This window comes from Chenopodium album, chromosome 18 (assembly GCF_948465745.1).
Source record: "Chenopodium album chromosome 18, dcCheAlbu1.1, whole genome shotgun sequence".
In the NCBI taxonomy this organism is placed as follows: Eukaryota; Viridiplantae; Streptophyta; class Magnoliopsida; order Caryophyllales; family Amaranthaceae; genus Chenopodium; species Chenopodium album.
In genome coordinates this window covers 22372996-22394719 of record NC_137851.1, presented here as the reverse complement: position 1 = coordinate 22394719, position 21724 = coordinate 22372996, and the positions used below count along the sequence as shown (strand labels likewise).

General features: G+C 41.3%; 1 pseudogene; it reads left to right on the top strand.

Annotated features, from left to right (window-relative positions):
• The first annotated feature begins 9758 nt into the window (after nt 1-9758).
• Nucleotides 9759-9857, top strand: LOC145593260 (small nucleolar RNA R71; annotated as a pseudogene).
• Nucleotides 9858-21724: the final 11867 nt, after the last annotated feature.

Here is a 21724-nt window from a genome sequence, read left to right as displayed (position 1 = left end):
CAAGTGCACGAAGTCTAGATCAAGCTATTTCGGAATCAAGAAGGGGTTTGAGGTAGAACTAAGGCTAACTAGGTATGAAAACTTGTATTAAATCAATCTAAGACACTAGGGCAATGGATCCACATGCAATCATAATGGAAACGGTAATTTGGGAGGTCAAACCGACTAAGTCAAGCGATATGAAGGAAAATCATCATGTATCCAAAAGAGCATACTAAGGTGGTTCACCTAGAGGTCTAACTAGCGTCAACTACGCTAAACACTACCTAGGGAACGTCACAAAGCACCTCAATCGTGAAATTGCAAGTCTACTAATCAATGGTCCATATCATAGCAAGCTTACAATGAAATCTAGTGTATTAATCAAAGATGGCCAAACCTCAATTAATCACACACATGCACATGAAAAATCAACCAAGTTTAATCATATCATCAACTCCATCAATTATCCCCAAATTACACTATTCCATCACTCATACATGCTTCACCATCTCCCTAGCTAGGAAACTACTCACTAGCCATAGAAATGGAGATCAAAACTACAACAATCATCAATTCCATCATCAACATACTTGAATTCAAAGATTAAACCAACAATCAATCAAAATCAATCAAAATTCAATCAAAATCCAAATCAATCATCAACAATATGAAAAACTAATGAAATCAACTAAAATCAAACTTGTATTGAAATCAAGAAGAAGATCCTTACAAAAATTTAATCCAAAGATCAAATACAATGAGGAATCCTTGAGCAATCACCAAAAATCATGAGCTTCTCTCTCTAGTTCTTGAGTTTCTCTCTCTAAAATTCTCCCCAAAAACTAACTATCAAATTCCATCCTAACTAAAACTTCCTCTTTCAAAAATAGGTAGAAATAATTATATATACAAAGGAGAGGTCGGCAATGACGCCCAAAAATAGACCCTCGTAAGTGCGGGCGCTCGAAGGAGTGTACCCAGGAATGTGCGCCCGCACAAACCTGATGTGCGGCCGCACACGACAGATGTGCGGCCGCACACTCCTTGAGTGCGCCCGCACATAGCTGCAGCTTCCTCCTTTCTTCCTTGCCCTTGCTCACGAGGTGCACGCATCCTAGATGATGATGATGGAGGACAAGGTAGGCAGCAACTTCCTTGAATTTCTTGAAGGAAATGAGCCATGAGGAAGGCATAAACAAGACTTTGAAGCATGCTCCTTGAACCTCTCATTGACTTGAAACTTCTTGCACAAGCTTTAGGCATGAAAATCAATGGAAAACTATAAAAAGGAAGCCCGGGAATTCTTGGACAATCAATTACCACCTACAAGCAAAAGATAAAAAACAAGTAAAAGAGAAAAATAACAAGTAAACTAGAAAAAGACATGAAAAAGAGAAACTAACTACAAAAAGCATAAAATGAAGAAAACAAGAATAAAACTAAGGAAAACTAAAGAAAAGAGAGATAAAATGAAATAAAAATCATCCAAAAAGGAACCAAATGAGTGCCAAAAATGTCACACATCAAATTCCCCCAAGCTAAACTTTTGCTCGTCCTCGAGCAAAACAAAGCAAGAAAAAGAGAGGATGAAAATTTTATTAAAAACGAAAAAGAAAGACTCAAGATAAGAATATACACTAAAACTCATTGTCGTAGGAATCACGGTTGTTTTTAGCTACAACAAGCCCTTTAAACCCCAAAGTCGCCTATGAGGACGAGTGAGGTCTCGTAAGGGTATCCTAAGAGTTTGACCCATAACTCTCCACCAAACATCAATGAGGCAAACCATAGAATTAAAAGAAAGAAAATGAAATAGACACGAATCTTTGCGAAATGAATCAACATAAAGACTATAAAGCATGTGAATGACAATCTTTCTCAAGTAGTTAAGGTATGCATGTTTCAAGATATCCAAGGTTGATTGAAACATAGGGTATTCTAGGCATAGGAACTAGTTATCACTATTCACTTTCATCCCAAACAATCTTACCGCGTTCTTCCCACTAGTCTCAAATCTCACCTTGGTGAGTGTCCCAATGATTCCTCGAAGGAACCGGAAAAGAAATATTTTAAGGCTACTCGACAATCTTGACTATGCATCCCCTTTCCTTAGGCAATGACCCATGATGCCCTCCCCCGAATAGTGACTCAACTATCTAGGTCGAAAGGTCTTTCCCCAAGGTTGTAACGTAAGGCATAAAGGGTGAAGGTAGGAAAAAATTTTAAAATTTGGTGATTTTCCTAAAAGTGAAGCAAAAGGGTGATCAATCCTTAACACCACAATCAAGAAATTACCAAACAAAAACAACACCCCCAAGCTTACTTGAAGCTATACTCACAAAAATATATACAAAAAGCGTACACGCTTCTCCCCCAAGCTAAAATGGAGCATTGTCCTCAATGCTTAGAAAGAGAAAAGAATACATCAAAATATTTTTGAATTCTTACTGTTCAATTTTTTTTTTTTTTTTTTTTTTTTTTTTGTGTTTTTATATTGTAATTGCAAAGTCCTTGCCTTTTGCTAAATTCGGACGGCTTTTATAACTTTTGCACTTATTTGTCCATGCCTTTTATTATAAAGGACGGCTTTTACTCATACTCATTTGCCATTATTCACAAAGAAATCATAACACAATCTTGCTTTCATAAAAACCAAAATTCCAACTTAACCACCACAAACTTCATCTCAAATGATCATATTGCTTCACAAAAATCAAGAAAGGTAGAAAATGAAAGAAAAGGTCAAATAACTAAAGATGTGGCTTGAAAAGAAAGGATAAGGCTCAAATGGTTGCAAGAAGGCAAATGTAAACCCAAAACAAAAGATAATAACAAAATATAGTAAAAATGAAAGATACCACCCCGAAAAATGTGCCTTTGTCCTTCCTAGATAGTTCGGTCTCGTGTTTGAGAATCATACATCAAGCTTTATTAGATTAGGTTTGCATAGTCAAGGATCCACGCCACTCATACAAGGAATGTTGAAGGCTAGAAAAACAAGTAACCTCACAAGGTTGTGGCAAAAACTCACCAATGGTGTCAAATCAACTATAAGAAGCAACTTCCAACATACCACAAACAAGTAGAATCCGGCTTCATGATCCTCCTAGTTCAAACCAACTACCCTAGCATACACTATCCTAGAGTCAACCGAACATAATCTCAAACCGTGCATACCTTTACAACCTAGGAAGAAAGTCATGCAAAAGACAAGTCCAATGTACAAGGTTCCTCTCAAAAGAAAAGAAATGAAAAACAATGCCTCAAAATCACATCAAAAATAAGAAGAAAAATAAAAGAAAGTAAGATAAAAAAGGTAAAATAAAAGAGAGTAAAAGAAAAGAAATGGAGACATAGGAAAGGAAAACATAGGAGAAAAGCATGCAAAGGACTAGAAAGCATGTTAAACACATAAAAATCCCAATCGACAGACAAGTGATCGATAGACAACAAAGTCACCGATCCCAAACACATTACGTGTTAACAAGCATTCATCCTCGAACCATTCAATTTCTCCTAAACTAATCCTATTCTATGCAACCAAGGAAAATAAAGAGAAAAATAAGAAAGGTCTCACCGGGATTCCAAGCATAGCAAAAATAAACGAAGCAATAAGAAACCACCTCGTAGCATTCCATATCCATAAGCTCTTCAAGGAACCAAGTGAGAAAAAGAAATAAAAGAAACTATGAACAAAGAAAATGGTTAGTAACTTCAAAATAAATAAAAGAAAATAAACAAAGCAAGAAGTATATACAACTAAAGGAAAGAAAAGCTAAACTACCAAAGAAAATAAAGAATCAAGGAAATAAAATCTAGACTAACTAAAGAACTACTCTAAATTACAAGAGTTGGATTGAAGGGATTTGGATTGAGGGGTTTGGATATAAGGGATCATCAACAACAACATGGCAAGCAAAACAACTCCACAAACAACAAACATCCAAGCAAATAGGGCAAACAAGCTAGCTACAAGGAAAGTAGCCTAGAGATCAAGAAAATGAGGAAACCAAAAAGAGGAATGAAAATAAACATGCAAGCAACTAAGATATGTACACAACAACAACAAGGTCACTGAGCAAGTTACTAGTTCCCCCAAGCTAGATGGAAAATACATCTCAACATCCCAATCAAAACAAAGCAAGTATCAAAAATATGAGGGATGGAGGTAAAAAGCATGAGAAGCTAAAAGGGAACTAATAACTACTACCATCACCACCACCACTCCCACTTGGAGCGGCCCCATCGGGGTCTCTGTTGCGCTCGGGGTCATCGAAGGGATGAGGGTAAGGCTCCCATCCTCCGGTGTACCCCTCGGGCCACCCATAATGCCCCTTGAAAAGATCGTGTTGCCAAGGAGCAAGAGGGGTGTAGGTATCGGGCAAAGTGAGCTCAAAAGGGTGGTTGGGATGGACATGGGGGTAGTTAGGATCCCCCCTATAGTCACTACCACCCGGAGCCTTGTAATCATAGTTACCATGCGCGTCCGGGTAATAGTGACGCTCGGTGTCGGGGTTAGAAGGCCCCGACCAATAAGGATGCCCAAACGAAGGTAGAGGACCTTGTTGAGGCGGGAAATACGGATAGTTAACCGGGGGAGTAATGTTCCCACGGTTAACTTCCGCATCATAAAGTTGTTGTTGTTGTATAAACTTACCTTGTTGCATCTCTTGAATACCTCTTATTTGGTCATAGAGGGCCTTAAAGTCTTGATCATACATGCCGTCTACGTGGACTTTTAATCCACTCATTTGCTCACTAAGAGCCTTCAAATCTTCATTGGCAAAAGCATGTTGCCCTTGCTCTTGTTCTTGCTCATGAGGAGCTTGTTGTTGTGGAGAAAAATGTTGTTGTTGTGGATGTTGTTGTTGTTGTTGATTTTGTTGTTCTTCCTCATCTTCTTCTTCTTCATCCTCCTCGGAATCAAAGTTGGGATGCCGGAAGGACCTGGGAACATGCCATACATTGTTGGCAATCCTAGCCAAAGAAGTCAAGCTAGGGTTAGGCAAGAAGCACCAATGCTCGTTGCCCCTTAGCCACTCATATCTCCCTTTACTAAAACCCTTGGAGATAAATTGGATTTGACCCAATTGTTGCATATCGAGGTAGATGGAATCTGCATCCCCGATCTCCTTACAAAATGAGAGATAATCATCGAGGCGAAGGTGAGTCAAAAGCCTAGTTACCATACCCCCACATGGGATCTCTCCCGTCCTCCTTTTGCGAAGGTCCAAGCAATATTGGGCAAAGATGTAGCCCAAGTTCAACCGGCCCACAAACTCCGGGCGAGTAGATAGCCAAAGGACTTTGAGCTCCAATTTACTCAATTTCCCCATCTCTTGCTTGGGGAACAAGACATAGCCCAATAGACGGTGTACAACCCTAAGACAAGGTTGGTATACGTCCGAGACCTTGGCCTTGTTGGCGATGAACTCACTACCACCGGAGATGTCTTCCCACCAAGAATCTTGATCATAATCCGGGAAGATGAAGTGTTCAACGTTAATAATATCCCCATGGGGATCAAAATCCAAAGCGGCGTTGAACTCTTTTAAAGATTGGTCAAATATGTTGTTGAACAATTGGAACCGCACCCTATATACCCCTCCAATGGGTACAAGCTCCAAGGTAGCCAAGAATTCCAAGGTAGGCTCCTTGTAGGTGCGGTAGGCGTCGGCGATGAAAGTCCCCAATCTCAAATTCAAAAGCAATGACCGCACATCATTATCAATCCCCAACTTCAGCATATCGGATTGAAAGTAATGGCGGGTTTGTTTGAGGGTTCTTTCATCTTTCAGATTTTGATAAAAGGCTTTTTGTTTATCTGTGAAATTTTTCTTCTTTGGAAGAGAGGTAGGAGGTCGTGTTTGAGTGGAAGATGGGTTGGAAGTACTAGGCCTAGAAGATGTACTAGGCCTAGTAGAGGTACTTGGGCGGGGAGGTTCCTCGATGCTAACATCGGTTTTTCGCTTTTTGGTGAGTTTCTTAAGGTATTTAGACATTGTGAGAAGTATAGAAGATCACCAACAAACAATCAAGTAGCAAACCAAAGAACCAAGAGCACCACACCCAAATTCACCACTTACTACCAAAATCACCAAACTCCAATTTCACAATTCCCTTCAATCAAACCAATTCCAAACCAATCAACAATATCAATGAACCAAGAAAAATTCCTTTTCAATCAATCCAAGAGCAAACACAAAGCCAATTCCGAAATCACCACTTACTACCAACTTTCCAAAATTTCAACTCACAAGAATTCAACCAAAATTGATGAAAATTGCTACAAAATCAACAAACAACACAATGTCATGCAAAATCAATCATCAAATATCACCAAATCACAACCAAAATCAAGTACAAGCATCAAAAATCACAAAATCAATACTACACTATTCATGCTCATACAAATTTGTAATTCATGCAAATTTATGATATAATTGGCAAAATTAAAGCAAGGGTTAGTGATTATACCATGAAAGAAGCAAGATAAACCAATTTTGAGCAAGCAATTTGAACTCCACACAAAACCCCCAATTTTCGGTCACCAAGAGTAGGAGAGAGAGTGAGTGAAATTTGGGTCAAATTGTGAGGAATTTGTAGTGTAGAAAGATTTGTGAGTGATTTTGAGTGAGAATGGAGTGATTTTGGTGAGGATTTGAGTGATTGTAGATGATGAATGAGAGGGTTGGAGATGCGCACAAGGAGGAGGGTTTGAAGGAGGTGTTCGTGATGTTTGAGATGAGGAATGAAGGAAATGAAGGGAAAGAAGGAGGAAGAAGAAGATAATAGCACGTTCAGCATCTGTGCGGCCGCACAGCGCTGATGTGCGCCCGCACACGCAGGCTGTGCGCCCGCACATGCCTCGTGTGCGGCCGCACATCACTGTGCGTGCTCCTTCCTTCTTTTTTTCTCAAAAATTTTGATACTTACTGCCTATTTGGGTGCGCACATGAATTATGATGGTGATGAGGAACAACATAGGCAGTAGCTAAAATCATTTTCAAAGTCCTCAAAGTTGAAAATTTATGTACACACCACAAAAATTCACTAAGTATCAATTTCCTCCATTATTCAAAATATGAATTTCCTATCTCACCTCTCTAAAAATTCTTACCCTTTTACCTCAAATTTCGACTAGAATCGAACAAAATATGAATTGTGCCATGAACACCTTCCATCCATCATGCATATTTGTTGAATTCCAATCCCGCAAACGGACACCCTAAAGATCCAAATAAAGGGAAAAGTAAAAGAAAAGACAAAGTAATAAAAGAAACAAAAATGAGAAAATTCAAAAATCAAAGAGAAAGGTTAGAAACTCCGGGTTGCTTCCCGGGAAGCGCTTGCTTAAGGTCCTAAGCTCGACCCTTCCTCCTAATCATGGAGGATCAAAGAACACCACCTTCTTCAAGGTGGTTGATAGAGCAAATTCTTCTTCAACCTTTGGCAACTTCTCATTGTTGCTTGATGAAACTCTCACAAAGTTCTTTTCAAATTCTTCTTTTTCACTTCTCAACTTCTTCCTTTTTCTTGCCTTCTTTGAGTCACGGGCCTTTTTCTTCGGCTTGACTTCAACATCCTTAATCATGGAAGCTTTCTCTTCCTCATGAGAATTAAGCTTGAACCAATTTGGAAAACCAATGTCTTTCTCATCCTTTGGCTTTTGAATCACAAATTCTTCTTCACTAACATCATCAATACTTGCACAAACATCATCAACAATCTCAAAAACATTGTTAGTAGAAGAATCAATCATGCACATACCATCAATGGAACGAGAAAGACTAGCACATGCAATATCTTGGACACAAGATAAAGACTCATGCATTGGTTTTAACTTAAAACTCTCTTCTAATTTCCCACACCTCAAAGTAATTTGACCTCCTTTGACATCTATTAAAGCTCCCGAGGTAGCTAAGAAAGGTCTCCTTAAGATGATTGGAATATGTTCATCCTCCTCAATCTCTAGAACAACAAAATCCACCGGAAAAACAAACTCTCCAATCCTTAAGGGGACATCATCAATTCTTCCCTTAGGAAACTTAATAGAACGGTCAGCCAATTGAAGTGTTATCTTGGATGGTTGAAGCTCACCAAGATCAAGCCGCTTGAAAACCGAGAAAGGCATAATGCTAACACTAGCACCAAGGTCACACAAAGCATTTTCAAAAACCATTTCCTTAATTTGACAAGGGATTGAAAAATTCCCCGGATCCTCCATCTTCCTTGGGAGTTCACCATGGATAAGAGCACCTAAGCACTTCCCTCCTTCCACCGAACTACCCTCATCAAAATCCTCTCTCTCTTTTAAGATCTCCTTAACAAACTTGGAGTACTTAGGCATGTCGGGAATTGGTTCGGTAGAGGATGTAGAATCATGAACATCCTTAAAAGCTTCAAGGAACTTCCCAAATTGCTCATCCATTTTGAATCTCAAATATTTTTGGGGATATGGTAGATCGGGAAATCTCTCTATCTCACTCATCTTTTCACCAACATACTCTTCTCTTTTGTCAACCTCACAATAGATTTCCTTAGACTCAACCCTTTCCACTTCATTCTCCTTAGCACCACTCTCATCTCTTCCCTCTTTTGAACAAGAAACTCCCTCATCAAAATCATTTCCACCACTTGTGGCAATAGAGTACACGGGTTTCTTTGGTTCAACACCTTGGGAAGGCAAAGATGAAGGACTAGCAAAATCCTTAATAGTGCTTGCTAATTGAGTAATTTGAGTCTCAAGCATCTTATTGTGGGTCATCATCTCATTGAATTTCTTATCACTAACCGCCATATAGGTGTTAATGATCTTGGTTTGATTATCAATCAACTCTTCCAAGGTTGTCTTAGGAGAAGAAGGTTGTGAATAGGAATTTTCATTTTGAGTCTTTGGAACAAAACCGGGTGGGGGACCTCTTTGAGCATTGTTTTGAAAATTTCCCCTTCCTTGGTTGTTCCAATTACTCCTATTTTGATTTGAACCATAACCTTGAGTATGGTTACCACCACCATGATTATGGTTTCCATTACCTTGGTTATGATTTACATAACCTTGGTTTTGATTACCATAATTATGATTTTGATTACCATAGTTTTGGCTTTGATTTTGGCTACTATAACCTTGGTTATGGTTACCACGAGAACCTTAATTCCCTTGGTTCCTATAACCACCATTATGATTATAGTTGTCAAAATTGCCTTGGTTTTGGTAATTCCTATTCCATTGGCCTTTTTGATTATCAAACCTTTGAACATTGTTGTTTGACACAAAATTAACATGTTCACACTCATTGTTGTCAAATTCATCAACACATTCATTAGGACAAACACTAGAGTCATGATCATACGATCCACATGCATCACAAAACAAGCAACCCAAAGGCATATTATGTGAAGAGGGAGGGGGTTGAGAGTTAGAAGGAGTACCTCTCCCCTTAAATTGGGAGGGAAGATTAGAAGCTTGAGAAGAGGTAGAAGTGCTCTCCAACTTAGCTTTGATTGCGATGACTTCCTTTCCTAAGTTTGTCATTTGGGAGGAAAGGTTGTTGATTGCATTGAGATGGTCCACCGAATACAATGAAGATTGCTTGCTTGAAAAGTCTCTCTCCCCATCTTGCCAATCCCTATAATATGTCACCACGTCCTCAATGATGTCCACAACTTCTTCTTCGGTTTTGTTCATGATAGGGCCCCCGGCCCCTCCATCAAGGCATGACTTGCCTTGGGGACTTAAACCGCCATAGAAGATTTGGATCACTTGGTATGTGGGGATTCCGTGGTGAGGGCACTCCCTTTGATACTCTTTGAATCTCTCCCATGCTTCATAAAGGCTTTCACTCGGCCTTTGCTTGAACCCTTGAATCAAGGCTCTTGCCTCCGCCGTCTTCTTTTGGGGATAGAAACGGGACAAGAAAGCCTTTGTAACATCATCCCAAGTTCTCAAGGAGTTGGGCTTCACTTCCTTGTCTAGCCACTCCAAAGATCTTCCTAATAGAGAGAAAGGGAACAACTTGAGACGGATGAATTCTTGAGAGACCCCATTGACTTTGATAGTGTTGCATTATTTTTCAAATTCTTTCAAATGGTTCAATGGGCTCTCATTCTTAGCCCCACTATATTGCCTTCTCTCAATCAAGGTGATCATTGCCGGCCGGATTTCGAAGTCATTTGCCGGGGTAGTAGGTGGAGCTATTCCACTCTCAAACCTATATGCCCCGGGCACTCCAAGCTCCTTCAAGGCTATTCTAGGATTTTCACCCATTCCTTGTTCTTCTTGAATTTCTTCTTCACTTGAAGAGCTATAAGCCAAGGATCTATTATCCACTCTTCTTCTTGAAAGAGTCCTCTCAATTTCCGGATCAAGGGGAACAAGGGGACGATCACGGGTTCTATGCATGCAAAACTCACACAAAAATGTTAGTAGCACGGCTACAAGTGTAGCCTAGAGAAACAAAATCTTTTTGTATTTTATGAAAATGAAATAGACTCAAAAACAACATACACTCAAGCACCATTCCCCGGCAACGGCGCCATTTTGATGGGACGGAGAACGGTAGGTCGTTGGTCTACCACCCCACCCTATCAAACAAAATTTGTAGCTTAACTAACCCCTATTTAGCGTAGTGGCAAGTCAAGGTCGAACCCAAGGGAATGGATATCAAGTGCACGAAGTCTAGATCAAGCTATTTCGGAATCAAGAAGGGGTTTGAGGTAGAACTAAGGCTAACTAGGTATGCAAACTTGTATTAAATCAATCTAAGACACTAGGGCAATGGATCCACATGCAATCATAATGGAAACGGTAATTTGGGAGGTCAAACCGACTAAGTCAAGCGATATGAAGGAAAATCATCATGTATCCAAAAGAGCATACTAAGGTGGTTCACCTAGAGGTCTAACTAGCGTCAACTACGCTAAACACTACCTAGGGAACGTCACAAAGCACCTCAATCGTGAAATTGCAAGTCTACTAATCAATGGTCCATATCATAGCAAGCTTACAATGAAATCTAGTGTATTAATCAAAGATGGCCAAACCTCAATTAATCACACACATGCACATGAAAAATCAACCAAGTTTAATCATATCATCAACTCCATCAATTATCCCCAAATTACACTATTCCATCACTCATACATGCTTCACCATCTCCCTAGCTAGGAAACTACTCACTAGCCATAGAAATGGAGATCAAAACTACAACAATCATCAATTCCATCATCAACATACTTGAATTCAAAGATTAAACCAACAATCAATCAAAATCAATCAAAATTCAATCAAAATCCAAATCAATCATCAACAATATGAAAAACTAATGAAATCAACTAAAATCAAACTTGTATTGAAATCAAGAAGAAGATCCTTACAAAACTTTAATCCAAAGATCAAATACAATGAGGAATCCTTGAGCAATCACCAAAAATCATGAGCTTCTCTCTCTAGTTCTTGAGTTTCTCTCTCTAAAATTCTCCCCAAAAACTAACTATCAAATTCCATCCTAACTAAAACTTCCTCTTTCAAAAATAGGTAGAAATAACTATATATACAAAGGAGAGGTCGGCAATGACGCCCAAAAATAGACCCTCGTAAGTGCGGGCGCTCGAAGGAGTGTACCCAGGAATGTGCGCCCGCACAAACCTGATGTGCGGCCGCACACGACAGATGTGCGGCCGCACACTCCTTGAGTGCGCCCGCACATAGCTGCAGCTTCCTCCTTTCTTCCTTGCCCTTGCTCACGAGGTGCACGCATCCTAGATGATGATGATGGAGGACAAGGTAGGCAGCAACTTCCTTGAATTTCTTGAAGGAAATGAGCCATGAGGAAGGCATAAACAAGACTTTGAAGCATGCTCCTTGAACCTCTCATTGACTTGAAACTTCTTGCACAAGCTTTAGGCATGAAAATCAATGGAAAACTATAGAAAGGAAGCCCGGGAATTCTTGGACAATCAATTACCACCTACAAGCAAAAGATAAAAAACAAGTAAAAGAGAAAAATAACAAGTAAACTAGAAAAAGACATGAAAAAGAGAAACTAACTACAAAAAGCATAAAATGAAGAAAACAAGAATAAAACTAAGGAAAACTAAAGAAAAGAGAGATAAAATGAAATAAAAATCATCCAAAAAGGAACCAAATGAGTGCCAAAAATGTCACACATCAGTCCGGATGGCCCATAGGACATGAATCAATTCTTCAGCCCATAAGCCACCGGCTCTTTCAATTTTCTTTTTGATGTCGTCTGAGATGAGTTTGTTGAAGGCTTTAGCTTGGCTGTTTGCTTGGGATTGGCCGACTGATGCAAAACAATGTGAGATCCCTTGATCTCCCAACCAAGTCTTGAGTTGAGGCGTCTCAAACTGAGGGCCATTATCAAACACCATAGACATAGGTACTCCATACCGGGTGATGATGTTCTTCCAAATGAAAGAGATGACATCCTTTGTCTTGATGCCCTTGACTGCCTCTACCTCAACCCACTTGGTGAAATAATCCACAACCACCAGAATATAGCGCTTTCCGCTTGGCGCAGGCGTATAAGAACCTAGAATGTCCATGCCCCATTTAGAAAATGAGATCGGGCTGTGGATTTCTGTCAGGTCTGTTGCCGGCTGATGGATGAGCTTGCCAAACATTTGGCACTTGTCACATTTTCTAACCATCTCCATGGCGTCTTCCTTAAGAGTGGGCTAGAAGTAACCTCGCCGCCTAACCCTGACAGCCACGGATCTGCCGCCTATGTGAGAGGCGCAATATCCCGAGTGCAACTCTTCGAGTACTTCTTTCCTTTTTTCCAGTGTAACACACTTCAACAAAAGGTTTTACGAAATCGGCCTTAAAGAGCTCTCCATCTTTCATCTCGAAGTTTGCAGCACGCTTCTTTAGTACGCCCGCCTCCTGGGGTGAATCAGGAAGCGTACCGTCTGTAAGGTATGCCCGGATGCCATCCATCCATGTAGAGCTTCGGTCAAGCACTTCAATGGGCTCTTCATCAAATATACTCCATTTTTCCATAACTTCCCATAGGACTGACCGAGGAGTATCACAGTAGGCGGAGGATGCCAATTTTGACAGAGCATCTGCCTGGTTGTTTTCAGACCTGGGCACTTGACTTAAATGAAATTCTTTAAGTGTCTCGGCCTCAGCTTTAACCGCCTACAAGTATTTGATCATTGCCAGATGGGTGGCTTCATATTCACAATGGTATTGGCTAACGACCAACTAAGAATCTAAGTAGGCGTCAACTTTTGTTGCCCTCGCTGCCTTGCACATGCAGATACCGGCTAGCAAGGCTTCATATTCCACCTCATTATTTGAGGCCTGGAAATTGACCCGTAGTGCATATTCATATTTATCCCCTTCCGGATATTGACAGATTATTCCTACACCACAACCGTTCATAGTAGAGCTCCCGTCTACATACACCTTCCAAACCTGCTCAAGGTTGTCCGGAGCAACTAGCCTTGTCATTTCGACAATGAAGTCGACAAACGCCTGACCCTTCGCTGCCTTTCTTGGTTCGTAGGTGATTTCAAGACTTTACATTTCAATAGCCCATTTGAGCATTCTGCCGGATGACTCCAAGGTTTTCATTGGCCGCTTGAGGGGTTGATTTGTATAGATCACCACCGGGTGTGTCAAGAAGTAAGGCTTCAACTTCTTAACAACCATGTAAAGAGAAAGGCCAAATTTTTCAACCATGGGGTACCGGAGTTCTGCATTTCTTAGAATATGGCTAATGAAATAAATCGGGAGCTGAATACCGTCTCTCTCAGTAAGGAGAACGACACTGAGGGCATGATCTGAGACAGCTAGGTACATGTAAAGCGTCTCCTTTGGCAGAGGGCTAACAAGCCTTGGCAAGGAGTGTAAATGTTCTTTCAATTTCTGAAAGGCCTCCTCAGTATCATCTCCCCATTCAAATCTAGTCTTCTTCCTGATTGCTTGGAAGAAATAAAGGCATTTTTCACCTGACCGGCTGAGGAATCTCCCAAGCGCATCATGTCAATTACCGCCTATAACTTCTCGGGGTTAGCCTCAATTCCCCTTTAATCAATAAGGAATCCAAGAAACTTCCCAGACTCAACACCAAAAACACACTTTTTGGGATTTAACATGACCTTATGCCACATAAGTGTGGTGAAGGTTACTCGGAGATCAGCAAGGTGATCTGCCTGTAGCTTGGATTTGACTATCATGTCATCAATATACGCCTCTACATTCCTCCCAATCTGATTAATGAAGACTGTATTAATCATCCGTTGGAAAGTAGTCGGCGCATTCTTCAAGCCAAACGACATCACCGTATAATAGAATAACCCCTGATCAGTTTCGAAGGCCGTCTTCTCTTGATCTTTTTTCCACAAGGGTATTTGGTGGAAGCCGAAGTAGGCATCCATGAAACTCATCAAGCCATGTCTAGCTGTAGAGTCAACCAGGCTGTCGATCTTTGGAAGCGGGTACCTGTCCTTTGGACATGCCTTGTTCAAGTCAGTGTCATCTACACACATGTACCAAGGACCATTCGACTTTTTTACAAGCACCACGTTCGCAACCCAATCAAGGAAGTTACATAGCCGAATAAACCCGGCGTCTAACAACTTTTTGACCTCGGCAGCTGCCGCTTGACTTCTTTCTTCGCCGTGATTTCTTTTCTTTTGCCGGATGGGCTTTTTTTTGGACTGAACACTTCGGGTTACACCCAAGCCACTAACGAGCCAAAGCGACGAATTAATTAGGAATTAATTAATAAGTCGACCGAGTAATTAATATTTAGACGTCGGAAATTCGAGCTTGGAGCATCGAAACCGAGCGTCGGAAGTCGAGTCGAAAATAGTGAAAGAAGAGACGTGAAAATGATAATAAATCAACAATGACCAAAATACCCCTAGCACCGGAAAACCGAGTGCTAGGGGCGCGGCAAATGCTAGCAGCCTGCACCATGTGCGGGGCTAGGCTAGCATACCGCAGCTAGCAGCCCGCACTAGTGTGCGTGGCTGTGCTAGCATACGACAGCTAGTCGGTGTTCGAGTTGTGGGTGGACTTCCGTTGGAGGTCGTCGTAATTTTGAGGCTAGCTTTCGAAGTAAGAGCCCCTCGAGGTCGGGCGAAGCACGTGTCAAAGGTGTATTTATTATCTTAATCTTGTCATTAAGTTAATTATGTTTATGGTTTTATTTATTGCGAGTGCGGTCTTATTTTTTGGGTTTGTTTCCGCGGTGGGTTAGACTCACCAAACCCCAACAGCAGTATCGGAGCCTCGCTCGTTTATTTTTAAAATAATATTATTTTTCAAGGTGTTTTTATGGCTTAATTTTTCTGGTTTTAAGTTGCTAATTAGATTAGTAGCTCGGTTTATTAATTTTAATCCCGTATTAGTGCTGACTTTAGCTCCCAAACCCAGATTTCGACCCTAAAATAGTGAATTTTGGGTGGAAAAGGCGTTCTGGAAATGGTTTTATCCTTTTAGGACTCGGTTTTAGCCAAAAAACGACCTGAAATGCACTTTTCAAGGGATTTTTCGTTTTTACGAAAAATTTTAAGTCTTTCTAACCTTGAAAATTAATTGCATATTTATGGTGGTTATGTAATTGGTTCAATCTTTATTTTATATGCAATTTCAAACCTCTTTAGGCATGATTACTTGGTAGTAATTTGTGTTTGAAAGCTTGGTTTTATATTTCACATAATTACAAATTAATTGCATTAAGTGTGAAATTGTTGTTCTTTGAGGCTTCTAAGTACTAAAGATTCAATCTTTAATTATGTTAAGTGATTGAAACTTTGAGTTACTAAATTCCATGAATTTTTGTTGAACTTTGTTGATTTAATCATTTCTAAGTTGATTGGAATCATAAAGTTTGAAACTTGTGATAGAAAATTGTTTATCTTCATAATGGAAGATATAATTTTTCAAGGATTCACAAGTATTAAAGTTGGAATCTTTATTGAACTTATGTTCATTTTTCCAACTCCCTTTTATTTTGTCAAAATCTCAAGATTAATTTAAAATGATTAAATTAATAGTGAGTAATTGCCCTCTTATTTTGTTGCACCAAGTTAAACAAATTTTATTAAAGAGTGGTTCTTGGAATAATTTTTGGTTTTATGCACTTGGATGAATTTATTTAAGTTGGACTTGTTATATTTTCATTTTTCCTAAAATTTAATTGATCCTAAAATTAATTTAGAATTGATTAAATATGTCACACAAAATCGGGAATTTTCCCGAGGGATGAGCACCACAAATCGAGGCCGAAGAAGCCTCGAGCTAGCTCTCGGCCAGCCGGACTGCTCATGCAGCCATGGGCTGCCGAGGGTGCTCAAGTGCCTCGATCTATTGTGCTGCTGTGTGCCGAGGATGGGCTGCATGTGTGTGCACTCCTTGGCACACCATGGCAGCCAAGGAAGCCACAGGTGCGGCAGCAGCTAGCTGCTGTGCGCACAACGTGTGTGCGGCCTTGTGTCTTGCCATGGGTGAGCCGTAAATGGTGCTTGCATTGAGCTTGCTTTGAGCGTGTTTTTAGTGCGTAGCTTGGTACATAATTAAGGGTAATATGCGTAGACATTTCTTGCGATGCTATGTGGTGCAATGAGCTCGTGCAACATGGCCATAATGGGCCACAAATTGATGTATGAAAGTTCCCTGATGTGGGCGGTGTAACGCCTAGCGACATCGTGTCCCACTCCCACGTTCCTTGAGCATCATTTGGTAGTGCGAGTTGTGAGCACTCCAAGTGTTAGTGCTAGGCACTTGGATATTTTGGGCTACGTAATTTTTTGCTTGATTTGTCGTTTTAATTATTTTATTAATTTAATTTGGTTTTAATTAATTTAATGAATTTTGGAGGCTAGGCCTCGGTTTTTAAGCGGCATTTGCAAAAATTTTGTTTTTGCAAATAATTAGGTTTTACCGGCTTAATTAATTCGATTAATTAAGTTGGATGCGGAATTTAGTGGGAGCTTCAAATATTAATTGCGCTTATTTACATAATCGATTAAAACAACTCCAAGGCATTGGACCTAGTCGGTGTTCGAGTTGTGGGTGGACTCCGTTGGAGGTCGTCGTAATTTCGAGACTAGCTTTTGAAGTAAGAGCCCCTTGAGGTCGGGCGAAGCACGCGTCAAAGGTATATTTATTATCTTAATCTTGTCATTAAGTTAATTATGTTTATGATTTTATTTATTGCGAGTGCGGTCTTGTTTTTTGGGTTTGTTTCCGAGGTGAGTCGGACTCACCAAACCCCAACACAAAGTTCATCTTACCGTTCCCCAGTCAGTGATTGTTATTTCTTCTCCTTCTTCACCTCCACCAGCTGATCAATTTTTCTCTTCTTTGCAGCTGCTAGAGGCGGTGAATCAGGGTCCTTGATATCGTCAAGGTCTACTGGCTCCTTCGGCTGACCGGCTGCAGCAGCTGTTGGTTTGACGTCTGAGAGATAACACTCCCTTGCCGTCTTCTAATCCCCGTTGAGGGAGCCAACAGAGCCATCATCCTTGTCATACTTGAGCAACATGAGAACTGGGATGATGACGGGATTGCACTTGTTCAGAGTGGGTCGGCCAAGAATGATATTGTAGGTGGTCAGCTCTTTAACCACCAAGAACCGAACGATCATATGTTGCCCTTTTCCCTTCTGCCCCAGTCGGATGGGTATATCAATTTTTCCGACTTGGTGCACGACCCCTCCCCCAAAGCCAACAAGTGGATGGGAGATGTTGCGCAAGTTGTCCAGCTTATAGCTCAGCTTGGACATACACTTGTAGCTGATGAGATCAGAGGAGCTACTCGTGTCTATAAGGATCCGACCAACCAACTGGTTGGCGACCTTACACTCAATGACAACTGGGTCGTCATATGGCCGGCGGACTTTGCCCCGGTCCTTCTTATTGATGAGGACGTCTGGGAATGTACCACTGGTGGACGCCTATCCATCATCAACCAAGTGGATCATCTTCTTCAGATGATCCTTAGTGCCCCAAATCGTCGGGCCACCGCTTACGAACCCGCCTGCTATTGTTTAGACCGGATCCTTGTTGGTGTCCGTGCTACTAGTTGGCTTGACAGTCTTAGACGACTGCCCTGGATTCGTCTTCAAAGCCGCTTTGGACTTCAAGACATAGGACTTCAGCAAGCCCTTGTCAGCCAGACGGTCCAACGTCCGCTTGAGGCTATAACAGTCGTTGGTATCATGGCCTACTTCCTCAAGGAAGTGACAGTGTATATTCTTGTTCCGCGACTGAACAGAACTCTTCATCGGATTTGGCTTCTCAATGGTCAGTCGGTCCTTTATCTCCATGAAGGTGGATGGCAGTCTTTATTGAATTCATACCAGAGACGTACAGTTTGAATTCTTTCTTTTTCTTTTTGGACGGTTGATCAGGCTCATCAACCGCCCAAAGTTCTTTTCTCTTTTTTCTCTCTTCAGCTTTCTGAGCCGACTGAGCAGACCGACTTTCTTTTTGTTTGTCAGACTTCTTGGAGTCCGACTGATGGCTGGACCAGCAGAGGTCGGTTGCTTGAATAAAGCTCTCCACCTCTATTAACGCCTCTTGAAGGGTGAAAACCCTATTTCGGACAAGGTCAAACTTGAAGGTCGACCCATCCTTCAGACCCTTGAAAAAGTCTGTATAGGCTACCTCATCAGATAGCCCCTGAATCTAGATTCTCACCAGATTGAACCACCTGACATAGGAGCGAAGACCTTCTCTCTCTCCCTGACATATGGTGCTCAAGTCAAGACTTGTTTTCTTGGCAGGGATGTTCATTGAGAAGTTGGATGCAAACAGGAAGGCAAGCATCCTGAAGCTGTCAATGCACCCGGCTGGCAGGTTGCCGAACCATTGTTGAGCTATGCTGTTCAAGGTAGCTGGGAAATAATGACACCACATAGCATCCTCCAACCCCTACATGTGCATAAGGTTGGAGTAGGCCATGAGGTGGTCCTCTAGGTTGGAGGTACCATGATAGGCACCTACCAACACATTTTTAACCTTAGCCGGCTGTGCCGCCTCGGTTATTTCCTTGGTGAACGCAGAAGTTTGTTCACCAAGTTTGTTCACCAAGTTTGAGCAGACGCAAAGGTTGGACATTGTATGTCGCCTGCCCAACAAAGAGGGTCGGCTGCATGAAATGAGGAGAATAAGGGCCATATACCATATGGGGTACGTACGGGGCATTCCCAATCATCTGAGGGCCAGAGTGGACGGAGTTGCCGCTTATCTGGCTCTCATGCAAGGATTGAGTATTCCTCACAGATGTATTCTTGAAGCTGTCTGGAAAGCTCGAGGTAGAGGCTGACTCAAACAGCTGTTGATTCCGATTTCGCTCAATGACATGTCGAGCATCGGTAAAAGTCTTCTTGCTGCCATCCGGCTGAACAACACGAATGACCTTCCTTGTGCCCGTCTAGAGCAGAAGGATCTTTGTAAAATCAATGGCAGGCATAGTATTCTCCTTGGGATGTGGAGTAAGCTGTCTCTCCCTGACTGACTTCTTCCTCGCAGCTCGAGGAGATTTTTTGGCCGAATGACCCTTGCTAGAGCCAGCCGTCTTCTTTTCAATCACGTCCTTGATCTCACCCTTGAAACTTGTCATGAATTTCATGAGCTCTTCTCTGGTGACTGGAGCGTGACCTTTTGTTGTCTGAGTTTCCCCTTCCGGCTGCCTAAGGGGCATGCTTGTACCCGCCTGACTGTCACCTCGTTCCAAGTTTTCCTTGGGACGGATACACCTTGAAATGAGTGCCCCACCATTGGCCATATATGTATCGATCTGAGGATCATCATCCTCCTGGTCTGTAAACACCTCCGGTTGATGATCCTTGGGGTCAAGAGGTGGTACAGATTCTTGAACAATCTTTGAGGTACTCTCCCAACAGACGGCGCCAAATGTTTTGGGTGTTTTTGTCCCTCGGGAGACTTTCGGCTCGAAGACTGCTCCGACTACGCATGTACCTGCAAAACAACGGAGACTCCGGTTGGTTGGAGCTCCGCCTCCGACGATCAAGTTAGAACTCGTAGGAGAATGAAAAAGATACGGAAAGTAAAGTGGGATCCTCTCGGATTTCGAGATCAAGTGTTTTCTCTGATGTGAGAGATTGTAGGGTAGGTGTAATAAATGATTGAATGTGTCCCAAAAATGGGGGATATCTCCCTATTTATAGGGTCATTGGGAAAGGTGCCCTCTCTTAAGTTATTCTGACCTAAATTTGGTGGGCTGCGCCATTTTGCAGCGTTCTAAGGAATTGGGCCTTGAAGGCCGCAATTCTAGCGGGTATCTAAGGCTGACAAGTGTCTGCTGATAATTGGCCCAAGTGGACCTATCGAGGCTTGACACGTGGCCCTCTCTGATTGGTCCACATGTCTAGGGTATTTTTACCCAAAACACCTGTCATCGTAGTAAAAAACATCTCGATCATCCTCATCAAAATGCATAATTTGATCAGCTTCATCTTCATAGTCTGCATCATCAGCATCAGAATTTCCCTCTGCTCCGTCGTCATCATCATTTTCACCACTTGCATCCTCTTCGTCTTTACCATCAGAATCCTCATCTAGTTCATCTTCACCATGTCCCCTCACTTCCTCTATCTCAGCGTTAAAAATCCCAGCAACATTCCCATCCACACCAGCAACAATCCCACCCACATAAGCAATATTCCCACCAGCAACATTCCCATCCACACCAGCAACATTCCCACCCGCAACATTTCCATCCACACCAGCAACATTCCCAACCACAGCAGCAACATTTACACCCGCAACATCACCAACATCAGCAAGATCCCCTCCCACATCAGCAACATTTCCCAGCCATGCAACATTCCCAGCAACAGCATTTTCTAGTCCAGCGTCATTCACCCCCCAGCAACATTTCCACCTACAACATCTCTATTCCCACCACGGTCTACACATTCCCTTCTTCTAATATGATCAATTTTCCCCCAAAGTTTTGCAATTCGCTGATCTCGAAGTTTCGTTATGTGATCCTGTAAAACTAGGGCTTCATCGACCTTCGCCAAATAGTTGACCTTGATGTTAGCCAGTTCTTATGTCTTAGCCTCTAGAGTTGCTTTAACATGGTCAATCTCAGCGTTCTTGGCTGCTAGTTGTGCTTTCAAAACATCCTGATCATCACCATTGTTAGCCATTTTCGTACAGAGTGAAAGCAATTTTTTAGAGTTAAAGTATAGTGAAAAATGGACAGAAGTACAGATAAAAACAAAGATGAAGAATGTACTTTAATTTTTGCTAGCCATAGGAATGAATAAATTAAGCACAACAAACAGAGCACATTTAAGCTAGAGAGAGAAATAGAAACGCTTCATCCGTTAATCAATCAGACTCTTTCACCTCTTTGCATTTTGTCCTTTTTTTTGCTTATCCCTAGTTTTTCCTTTTTCATTTTGTCCCTTTTTTTTACTTAAAAATAAGATCTTATAATAATGGAGTGATTTCCATCAATATTGTTAGAAAAGTTATAAATTCCAAGATTATACCATCCATGTCACCCATAAAAATTGATTTTTTTTTAAAGTAAAACGGCTAATTGAATTAGCGGTTTACTATTGAGAACTTCTTGTACACGAAACAAAATAAATGAAACCGCTAATTCAATTAGCGGTTTCCTTTTGATAAAAACGCTAATTGAATTAGTGGTTTTGTTGTAAACTAGTAAAAAAAAGTAGTTGATGACGTGGACAGTATGTAGGGAATATTAGCAAAAAGTGAC